General features: G+C 46.6%; 1 long non-coding RNA gene across 1 annotated transcript; it reads left to right on the forward strand.

Moving 5' to 3' along the window:
* The first annotated feature begins 2,546 nt into the window (after positions 1–2,546).
* On the forward strand, positions 2,547–5,514 carry LOC129531832 (uncharacterized). The gene is made up of 2 exons (XR_008677266.2): positions 2,547–2,904; positions 5,330–5,514. It is a non-coding gene; the product is annotated as an uncharacterized lncRNA (long non-coding RNA).
* The last annotated feature ends 4,662 nt before the right edge of the window (positions 5,515–10,176 follow it).

Raw genomic sequence — 10,176 nt, forward strand, 5'->3', positions numbered from 1 at the left:
CCTGTGCCAACCTCAGTGACATGGCCCTTGTCAGAGGACAGGGTGTTGAGAGGTTCTCCTTGAAGGGGAGAAGCATCTTTCTGGGATTTAATGAGATCACTTATTGTCTCTTTGCTCTGACGAAGATAGTAAATGTGACAGGTGAAATATAAAGAATAATTAGTCCCAGAGGTGAATCTGTCCCCTACAAGACATCTTTTCTTCCCCTTCAGCCTGCTGAAAAGTTTACTGCTTCCAGATGTGCCTGATTTCAACAGTAAGAGGAGCCAGTTCCTTTTGAGCTGCAAACTTGTCAGAGAAAAGCTGGTTTCTGAGAAAAGGCTTAAACTGAAGAGATGATTCCTAAAGAAAGCATTGACGTCAGGGAGGAAATACGGCCATAGTAAAGCATTGCTGGTCTCTCCTGGGGTCTCGACCCCAAGGAGGAGGTGGAGGAAGGCCTAGGTCAGCCCCCATCATGGTAGCGACTTCTCACTAATTAGCTGTTAAGGAATCCACCAGCCTCTGAAGGAGACATTTGTGAGGAATGCTTTCCTCAGATCCTGCCAGTGCTCCTGCAAAGCCAGCAAGCCCCAGCCCAGCCGGGGACTTCCTGCTTTCCCAGAGCTCAGGACAGGCCTCAGCCACTGTCTGGAGAGGCTGCTGGAGCCCACACATCAGTCTTTGATAAACACCAGCCACTCCCTCTTAGAAACATAAGCTGTTTAGTCTCTGCCAGTTGCCTGGTAGCTAGGAGCGAATCCTAAGAGCTATGTGCCCCCAGGGACTGAGTATGACCCAGCCTTGTGACTTCAGATGGAAGAAAAGCTAATATCATGCAGGAGAGCGCCTTTTTCTCTCATGCCCACTCTCTTTCTGAGGCTCTCTGCAGTTGAAAAGTACCCCGGAGGTGGGCCTGCCCTGAGGAGAAAAGTGGGTGGGAAGGCATGGCCAGATATTCCACATGTGGGGCTCAGGAGGCTAGGGCAGTGTTGCCCCAAAGCCTGGGATCTCCCCTTGGCAAGAGGGACTAGAATCCTGGCAGGATAAATGCCCTTCTGTGAAGAGGAACTACTGAGAGGGGCCTATAGAGGAAGGTGGGCGTTACACTACCTACCTACCTGGGTATGAGCAGAGGGAGTGGAGATAGAGGGCTGATGGTGCAGAGGGCAGACCTGACGTATGGGAAGCACAGTCCTGACAGATCCTGCAGGGAGGGCTACAACAGCAACCCCATGTGATGGCGAGAGGATTGGGAGGAGGCTGAGTTTATGAAAGCTATTTCTCTCCTCCTTCCCCCCACCCTCACTCATTACACTCTTCTCTCAGTTGTCTCTTTGCTGTGGCTCCTCACACGTCATAGACATGCCCCTGTGTCTTTGTTTGGGCTACCCTAAAAGCAGATCCTGAGCTGGGAGACAAGCAGGGCTGACATTCATTAGGCACAGTGCCGAGGGCCCACAGTGCTTTTGGGGGCCCATGGAAATGTTTTAATTTCTTTCTAGAAACAAAACAATATATAATATTTTTAGATCAAGAAATGCTTTAGTACTGGCCGGGCACGGTGGCTCAGGCCTGTAATCCCAGCACTTTGGGAAGCCAAGGCGGGTAGATCACTTGAGGCCAGGAGTTCGAGAGCAGCCTGGCCAACATGGTGAAACCCCGTCTCTACAAAAAATACAAAAATTAGCCAGGCATGGTGGCAGGTGCCTGTAATCCCAGCTACTCAGGAGGCTGAGGCAGAAGAATCGCTTGAACCCAGTGGGCAGAGGTTTCAGTGAGCCAAGATCGTGCCACTGCACTCCAGCCTGGGCCACAGAGCAAGACTCCATTTCAAAAAAAAAATGCTTTACTACATAATATTATTATGTTCATCTTTATACAAATGCAGCCATAAAATATTTTTGTATTTTTTAATTTTTGTTTTTGATGAAGGGCTCATGGCCACAAAGGCCAAAATGCCTAAAACCCACAAAAGTTACAATGTAGCCCTAGGTACAAGAACTGTGTTAAGTGCTTTATATAGTACACGTTATATAAGTCCTCATAATGGTCCTGTTGTTCCCCTCATGTAACAGGCAAAGAAACTGAGGCTTAGAGAGGTTGAGTCACTTACTCAAGGCCCCATCTAATGGGTTGGGGAGTTGGAATTCCAGCTACCTCTTGTCTGACTCCATAGTTCTTGCTCTTCCCCATGGTCTGCAGAAACCTGAAGGACTTGGCGGCAGGAAAAATTTGGTGGGGAACATGTGTCTTCTCTCTTGCCTGCTCTGATTTCTCAGGAGCAGGACCCAGGAGGGCATCCGAGCCTCTGGCAGCTGAACCTCTGCAAACAGCAGTCACAGTGCATTTCTGCAGGCTCTTGGAGCTGCTCCCTCTGCCTCGGCCAGATGCGTATTTGTGGCTTTTCCTTCTTGGCTCCTTTCCCCAGGTTTTCATTCCTTTTATTCTGGGATGGAGCTGAAATTTTTCCAACAGGGCCCATGGTGGACACCCAGAAGTCAGTAGGGACTCCAAAAGGAAGTTAAGGCCGGGGAAGGGGGCCAGGAAGAGGGAGACCAGCCTAAAGTACACAACACTCAATTCTTTATTACTCACATGTGGCCTGACCGCTGGTGGACTGGCTCCAGGAAAATCTGAACTCTGGGCTGAGCCTCCCCGCCGGCTGGCCAGGACAGACCTGGATGCCCTCCACCCTCCAGCCAAACTTATTTTTTTCATATCATAGCTGCAGAATATTCGGACCCTCTAGTCCCAGCCGCCCAGTGAACTTGAGCTGTGTGACCTTGAGCAAAAGGCAAAATCTTTCTGATTTTCAGTCCCCTCATCTGGAAAAGGAGGAGGCTGTGGGACATGATGATCTTTGAAAGTCTAATAATGAAACAAACAGAAAACCTGTGTTTCTAAGTTGGTGAGTCTGGAAAGGTACGTCTGTTGCTTAGGCAAAAAAGTCCCAAATCCCAAAGAGCCCCTTTTGGCAAGTGTTGTACTTAAGACAATCCGGGCGCTGCCCCTCCTGAGGCGGGGGGGCTCGAGGACCGGCTTTAGCAGACGTTCCTCCCGCAGAACAACTCGGACGACGACGCCTCGGAGGATCCGGGGAGCTTTGGAGGAGGCGATGGCGGAGCAGGGCGGGTGGCAGCGCAGGCGTGGGAGGGACAGGTGGCCCGTTCGCGTCAAGTCAGGGCGCCCCCTCCTGGGACACCTGTGCCCCGCGTAGTCCCAGGGCCCAGTCCCGGGGCAGACACTGGCCGAGCCCGGAGCCTCTTCGCGTCCCCTCCCACCCAGACCAGGCCGGCGTTTCCCCCGGGCCCCCGCGCGGCTCCGGCCCGCGGAAGTCGCTCGTTCTTTCTTTCCCCCTCGTTAGTCGAGCTGAAACCTGATCGTGGAAAGTCTGGGGCGGGTGTCAGACCCGGCCAGCTCTGGCTCCCAGCGCCTGGGGCGATTCCTGCTGGAGGAACCCGGGCGGGGCCCGCCAAGGGGGCAGGAGGTCGGACACCTCGGGAACAGGCCTCTTTGTCTCTGTGCGGGTGAGGGGCTGGCAAAGCGGGAGAGGGAGTTAATTGCAGGGGCGGGGAGTGGTGGGGGGGCTGGGTAAGCCGAATGACACCTGACAGCTCTGCGAGAGCCCCCCAACCCCCGCCGCTGGGGGGTGGTCCTCCTAATCCCCTTCGCAAGAGGAAGCTAATTGCTGCAGCCAGAGAAGGCAGGATAAAAGCGAGCGGGCACCCACACCCACCAGGCCTGGAGTCTTGCTATTTGCTGCTAAATTAATATAATTATATTACCTAATGCAGAAACCACGTTAAGAACTCCAGCTTTCGGCTCCAACAGGAGCTTCTGATGGGTTAAAGGCAACATCTTGCTTTAATTCCCCCCTTTTTCCCATCCTCCCCCAACTCCCCACCACCACCAACTACAAATGTCAGAAATAAATTATTGAAACCAGATGTAAGGTTTTTGGGTGCACATTTTCAGGCAGTTCTGCGCTAACAGATGCCTTGTATTAATAATGTACAGTTGTGACAGGAAATATGGTTTAGAGTCCTGGAAAAACATGAAAGCTAATTCCATTACCCCTTTTCATGGTACCCAGTTCTTCTCAAATGTTCAACTGGTTTGGATTACAGTGAAACTCTAGAGGAAAAACGATTTGGTCTGAGATGGTAACTTGGTTCTGCTTTCCAGCTTCTCCCCTGGAGCAGCACCCACCTTCCTAGGCACCTGCAGACCTGTGTTCTATGTACGTGCAAATAGCCAGAGATGAGGACATCTGGACCTGGTGCCTCCCCAGGGAAGTGGCTTCCAAATATTCCCCCCTTTCCTGGTCATGAGGACCTGGTAGACAGTAAAAGCAGGGCCAATGATCCCAGCTTCATATTCTCGCCTGGGACAGTCCCTTTTAACCTGGCCTACCCACTCACACTTCACTTGGAGCAAAAGTAAAAACAATAAAACACTTTTATGCTCGAGGAACCAGATAAATCCTAGTAATTGATCTCAGGAGAGGGATTATTAAGGGGCTAAGTGCAATGCTTTCCAGAACCGGGGGTGTAATAAGCATGAAGCCAAACAAATGCACAATTTGTTATCTGTATTTCATCACTTAATGCATTGCAAGCAACGGGCTTGAAAATGGCTTTTCTCCAGGAGGGGAGAAGGCACTAAAATAGCTGTAACACATCCATTGACAGTTCTGTTGCTGAAAAATGTCATCATTCTCCATGGCTCACACTGTCAGCCATGCTCAGAAGGGTCAGAATATTCCCACTCTGCCATTTTTGGGGACAGATTCCCCTCCACTTTAGCCAATGTACAATGCTAAAAGAGACAACTCTCAAGGTCTTTCCCGCTGTAACCCTACACTTATGAAGAAATAACAAAGTAACCAGCAAGGATATCGAACTGCCCTGGACCCGCAGATAAGAAAGGCTTTCCCTGTCCTAGACAAGAGTGAAGAAGGAAAGATATCAAAGATATCTACCGGTTCAGTTGGGTGAGACCTAAGAATTACAGCATCCAAAATAATAGCTAATCTTTATCAAGATCCTACTATCCTATCTGCTCTTACACCTGTGGCATCTAATCTTAACAATACCTGAGAAGGTAGGTGCAGTACAATTATATCCTTGGTTATAGATGAGGAAACTGGGTTTTAGGGATGCTGGGTAATCTGCTGAAGGTTGCAGAGTTACTGGCAGAGCCAGCACTCACAATTTAATCTATTTAATTTTAAAGACTGTTTTAACAACCTCAACTATCATTTATTCTAATAGGTAAGGAAAGTATGCTGTGAATTATGGGTAAATCCACACTGTGTCATTCTCTTAACGAAACTTTTTTTTTTCAGGCTTGGTGTACAGTTGATGTCTAGAATATATTAACAGAAGGCTGCCCTGTAGAAGTTTTGAGTTAATGGTTTCCATCAACGTAGGAGTGGAAGAAGCTACTGGGGATCAGGAATCAGAAGTCCTGGCTTTAAGCCCTAGCTTTAGCCCTCACTGGCAATAAAATCAAAGCAATTGGTCTCTTTGACTTCAGTTTCTCCACTTTTAAAGTTGACCTGATAATACTTGCCCTGCTTGTGAAGAGCATGTGAAATAATAGCTATTCAAATTTTTACAAAGCACCAAGCAAATAGGTGTGTGACCTTGGGCATGTTCTTTTACTTTTCTGATCCTTATTTATCTTAACTGTGGGATTGAATGAAAGAGCATCCAACTTCACCTCCTGCTCTGAAACTGTACATTTCAAAGATGGGTGTTATGGCATAGTTCATTGGAGCAAAAGCCAGGAAACAGAGGGTTGCCTTCCAAGAGGGAAAAGCTGAACACATTATTACACGTCCACACCATGGCATAGTATGTAACCAATGAACATGGAAAATCAGAGTATGCCAGATAGCTTGGAGGAGTTTCTATGAGGTGGTGTTGAGATGAGGAGAGAAAAGATGTATAAATGATCCCACATTGTAAAACAATAAACAGCATTCCCCTGGGTATGTGTATAGGTATATATTCTATACAGAATTACATAAAAAAAAATGTATACTCCATATTCAAGGTGTTATGGTGGGAAGAAAATGGGGCGAGGGCTGACCATAGAAAAGGAAATGGGGAGAAAAGACTGCATTCAAAAATAATAAGATAACATGTATTTGCTCAATGCATGTGTTTGTGTAAAGATCTGTATTGTGAATACGTGCTACTTTTTTTTTTTTTAACAGGAATTACACCCCCCAGAAGTTCTATTTTTTTAAATATGAACCAGGCATTTTTATTAAAAATAACTAAATTTTTTTCATTTAGACCTCTATCTTGGTGCAAGAGAGTACTCACATACATAAGAATCGACCTGCTGCTATGCCCCTCACCTGTTGACTGTATGTCAATGAGAAGTTCCCCTGTGTATGCTGGGCCCAGTGGCTCATGCCTGTAATTCCAGCACTTTGGGATGCCAAAGTGGGAGAATCGCTTGAGGCCAGGAGTTTGAGACCAGCCTAGGCAACATAGTGAGACATTGTCTCTATAAAAAATGAACAAAATTAGCTGGGCATGGTGGTGCATGCCTGTAATCCCAGTACTCAGGAGGCTGAGGCAGGAGGATCACTTGAGCCCTGGAGGTGGAGGCTGCAGCGAGCCATGATCGCACCACTGCACTCTAGCCTGGGTGACAGAGTGAGACCCTGTCTCCAAAAAAAAAAAGTTTTCCTGTGTAGAAAGTTCCCTAACATAGCATGTTCCTTAACATAGTTTGAATATTCCCTGTCCTTTAGTCACATTTACACTGAATATTTGCATATGAAACCCTTTGTCATATAAAGAAAATCTTCCCAGCACCTACCTAAGTGCTTCGTTTATATTCAAGAAATACCTGTTTGCAGACACGGACCTAGAGGCTGGTGATGCAGCAGTGGGTACAACAAAGCCTCTGTCCTGATGGAGTTGACCTTTTTATGGGGGAAGTTGATGATAAAAATACATCGGTAAAATATAAAAACAGTGGATGACACAGAGTATGAGTAAAATAAAGCAAAGAAAGGGGAGTGAGAGAGGAGGCACCAGGCACGATGTTAAAGGGGATCTTCCTCAGGGAAGACCTCTGAGGAGGTGATAATTGGAGAGAGACCTGCATGAGGTGGAATAGTGAGTGAAGCGCAGCCCAGTTAGTAGGAACAACCAGGGAAGGGTCCAGGAGGAGGGAATGGGCTTGGCATGTTTCAGAAGCAGACATGATCTCACTGGTCTCATCCCCACCCCAGCCACCAACCTGGTCCAAGCCACCACTGTCTCTTACCTGCTCCCCTGCTATAGCTCTAACCAGTCTCTCCATTTTTATTTCTTCATTTCTGTGGTCGATTTTCTACACAAGTAGCCCGAGTCACCTTTAAAAATGCAAATGTGATCATGTGTTAGAACACTTGCAGTTTGTACCTCCAAGAGCTTCCCATCACTCAGAACAACATCAACTGTCTTCACCTTCCTTGACAAGATCCTCATGATCTGTGCCAAACACCTCTCTGACCTCAGCTCCTGCCTGTTCTGGCTCACTGCTCACTGGCCTCCTTGCTCTTCCTTGAACAGGCCATGTACACACCTGCCTAGGCTGCTGCCTGGGCTGTCCCTATGCCGAGAGTTCCGGTAAATGGACCGTGATTCCTCCAATTGCTCTAGCAGTAGATTTAGGAGTCATTCTTGATTCCTTTTTTTTTCTCACACTCCATAGCCTATCCATTGGCAGGTCTTGACTGGTTTCCATTCTAAGGAGATCCCAAATCAGACTACTTCTTATCACTTCCACCAAAGACCCTTAATCCAAGCCACCACCATCTCTCACCTGCCCACCTGGATTACTGTAGCCACCTTGCTTGCCATCTTGCACCCCATAGCCTATCCTTCACACATTAGCCAGAAGGATCTTTTTTTATTTTTTAGAGACAGAGTCTTGCTGTGTCACTCAGGCTGGATGGAGGGCAGTGGTGCAATCATAGCTCACTATAACCTTGAACCACTGTGCTCAAGCTATCCTCCTGCCTCAGCCTCTTGAGTAGCTAGGGCTACAGGCACAGGCCAACATGCCTGGTTAATTTAAAAAAAAAAATTTGTAGAGATGGGGGTCTTACTATGTTGCTCAGGCTGGTCTCAAACGCCTGGCCTCAAGGAATCCTCCTGCCCCAGCCTCCCAAAATGCTGGGATTACAGACATGAGCCGCTGTGCTTGGCCCAGAAAATATCTTTTTTTTTTTTTTTTTTTGAGATGAAGTCTCACTCTTGTCTCCCAGGCTGAAGTGCAAGGGCACAATCGTGGCTCACTGCAACCTTTGCCTCCCGGGTTCAAGCGATTCTCCTGCCTCAGCCTCCCAAGTAGCTGGGATTACAGACACCTGCCACCATGCCCAGCTAATTTTTGTATTTTTAGTAGAAACAGGGTTTCACCATGTTGGCCAGGCTGCTGTAGATATCCTGATCTCATGATCCACCTGCCTTGGCTTCCCAAAGTGCTGAGATTACAGGCGTGAGCCACCGTGCCCAGCCCAGAAAATCTTTTAAAAAGATATATTCAACGTTCAAATAATATTGATCGAGCCCAGCTATGTGCAAGAGTCTATTTTAGTTGCTGGAGATACAGCAGTGAACAAAATAGAAAAGGTCCTTGCCCTCATGGAAACAAATGTTTGGGGAAGAAAATGAAGAGTTATGTTTTTGTTTTAAAGAGGTTAAAATAAACACTCAATATATTAGGTTGGTGCAAAAGTAATTGCAGTTTTTCCCTTTTTTTTTTTTTTTTTTTTTTTTTTTTGAGACAGAGTCTCATTGTCACCCAGGCTGGAGTGCAGTGGTGTGACCTTGGTTCACTGCAACCTCTGCCTCCCGGGTTCAAGCAATTCTTCCTGCCTCAGCCTCCCGAGTAGCTGGGATTACAGGCATCAACAACCACACCACCACCGGCTGATTTTTGTATTTTTTAGTAGAGACGGGGTTTCACCATGTTGGCCAGGCTGGTCTTGAACTCCTGACCTCAGGTGATCTGGCCACCTCAGCCTCCCAAAGTCATAGGATTACAGGCATGATCCGCTGCGCCCAGCCTGCCATTACTTTTAATGACAAAAACCGCAATTACATTTGTACCAACCTAATAATTGGTCAATAAGGGTGCCACTGGCAAATTCGTCATTTAGGATGCTGTATTTTTCCCAGAGTTGGAATGCTCTGTGCCGAGCTGGTGATAGATTCCTTAATATCACATTCCAAACCACAGTATGTGTGTTGTACCTCAGTTCTAGTTTAGAATAACATTTCTAGATATTTTTTAAATGAAAAATATAATTTTTTGCTAATGCATATGAAACAAACACTCCACTTGGGGAAGATGCTCAGGGAAAAAGCATTTCAATGAAACACATAGGCAGGGATATTTATCTACTGACTTATGTCAGCTCCAAAAAGAATTTAAGGGGAACAGCTCTACAGAATTGGGTAATTTTAACTGTCATCAATCACAATTTAATCTAAATTTGGTCTTATTCCCAAACTTTGATTAAGATGCTTCTTCCAAGCTGCCTTTAATTTTACTTTGGATGTTTGCTCTAAGCACCTGGAGAGCACGGTTTTGGTTTATTCTTTATTTGGCCACAGTGCCTAGTATCGTTCCTGGTAGAAAATAAAGGTTTGTTGAATGACTAAATGAATGAAACTTTCCTAGGACAAGCTTTAAATCTAAGCCCTCTGACCAACTTGTAATACAAATAGGCATAAAAAGAACAGTACTATGACTGTCCCCTTTCCATAGCCAAATGCTAGAATTTTTCTCATGGCTCTCAGCTGTTTGTACTTCCAAAACCCCCCCGTTTTAAAAGCGTTCAGGTATAGGAAACAGAACCCATTATACCAATTTTAAAGAAAAAGATTATGTAGTATCAGGAATTAGACGCCTGAAAGATTATTGCCAGGGCTGAAGCAGCCGACCCCAGACTGTGCCTCCTAGAACAACTTTCAGAACAGCACACCAGAACTGGCCCAATAGGGGAGCTGCTACCAAGGTGGGTAAATCTGAAGCTGATGAATTAAAAATCCATGTGGCCATAGCCATAGCTGGATTCAGGCATCTGCTACCACCACATCATTGCCCCTGATACCTACAAGGCTGGTGACAGAGCACTGGAAATCTGCTATTGAGAAACATAATGTCTGTACAGCC

Source organism: Gorilla gorilla, chromosome 1 (genome assembly GCF_029281585.2).
Source record: "Gorilla gorilla gorilla isolate KB3781 chromosome 1, NHGRI_mGorGor1-v2.1_pri, whole genome shotgun sequence".
Lineage (NCBI taxonomy): Eukaryota > Metazoa > Chordata > Mammalia > Primates > Hominidae > Gorilla > Gorilla gorilla.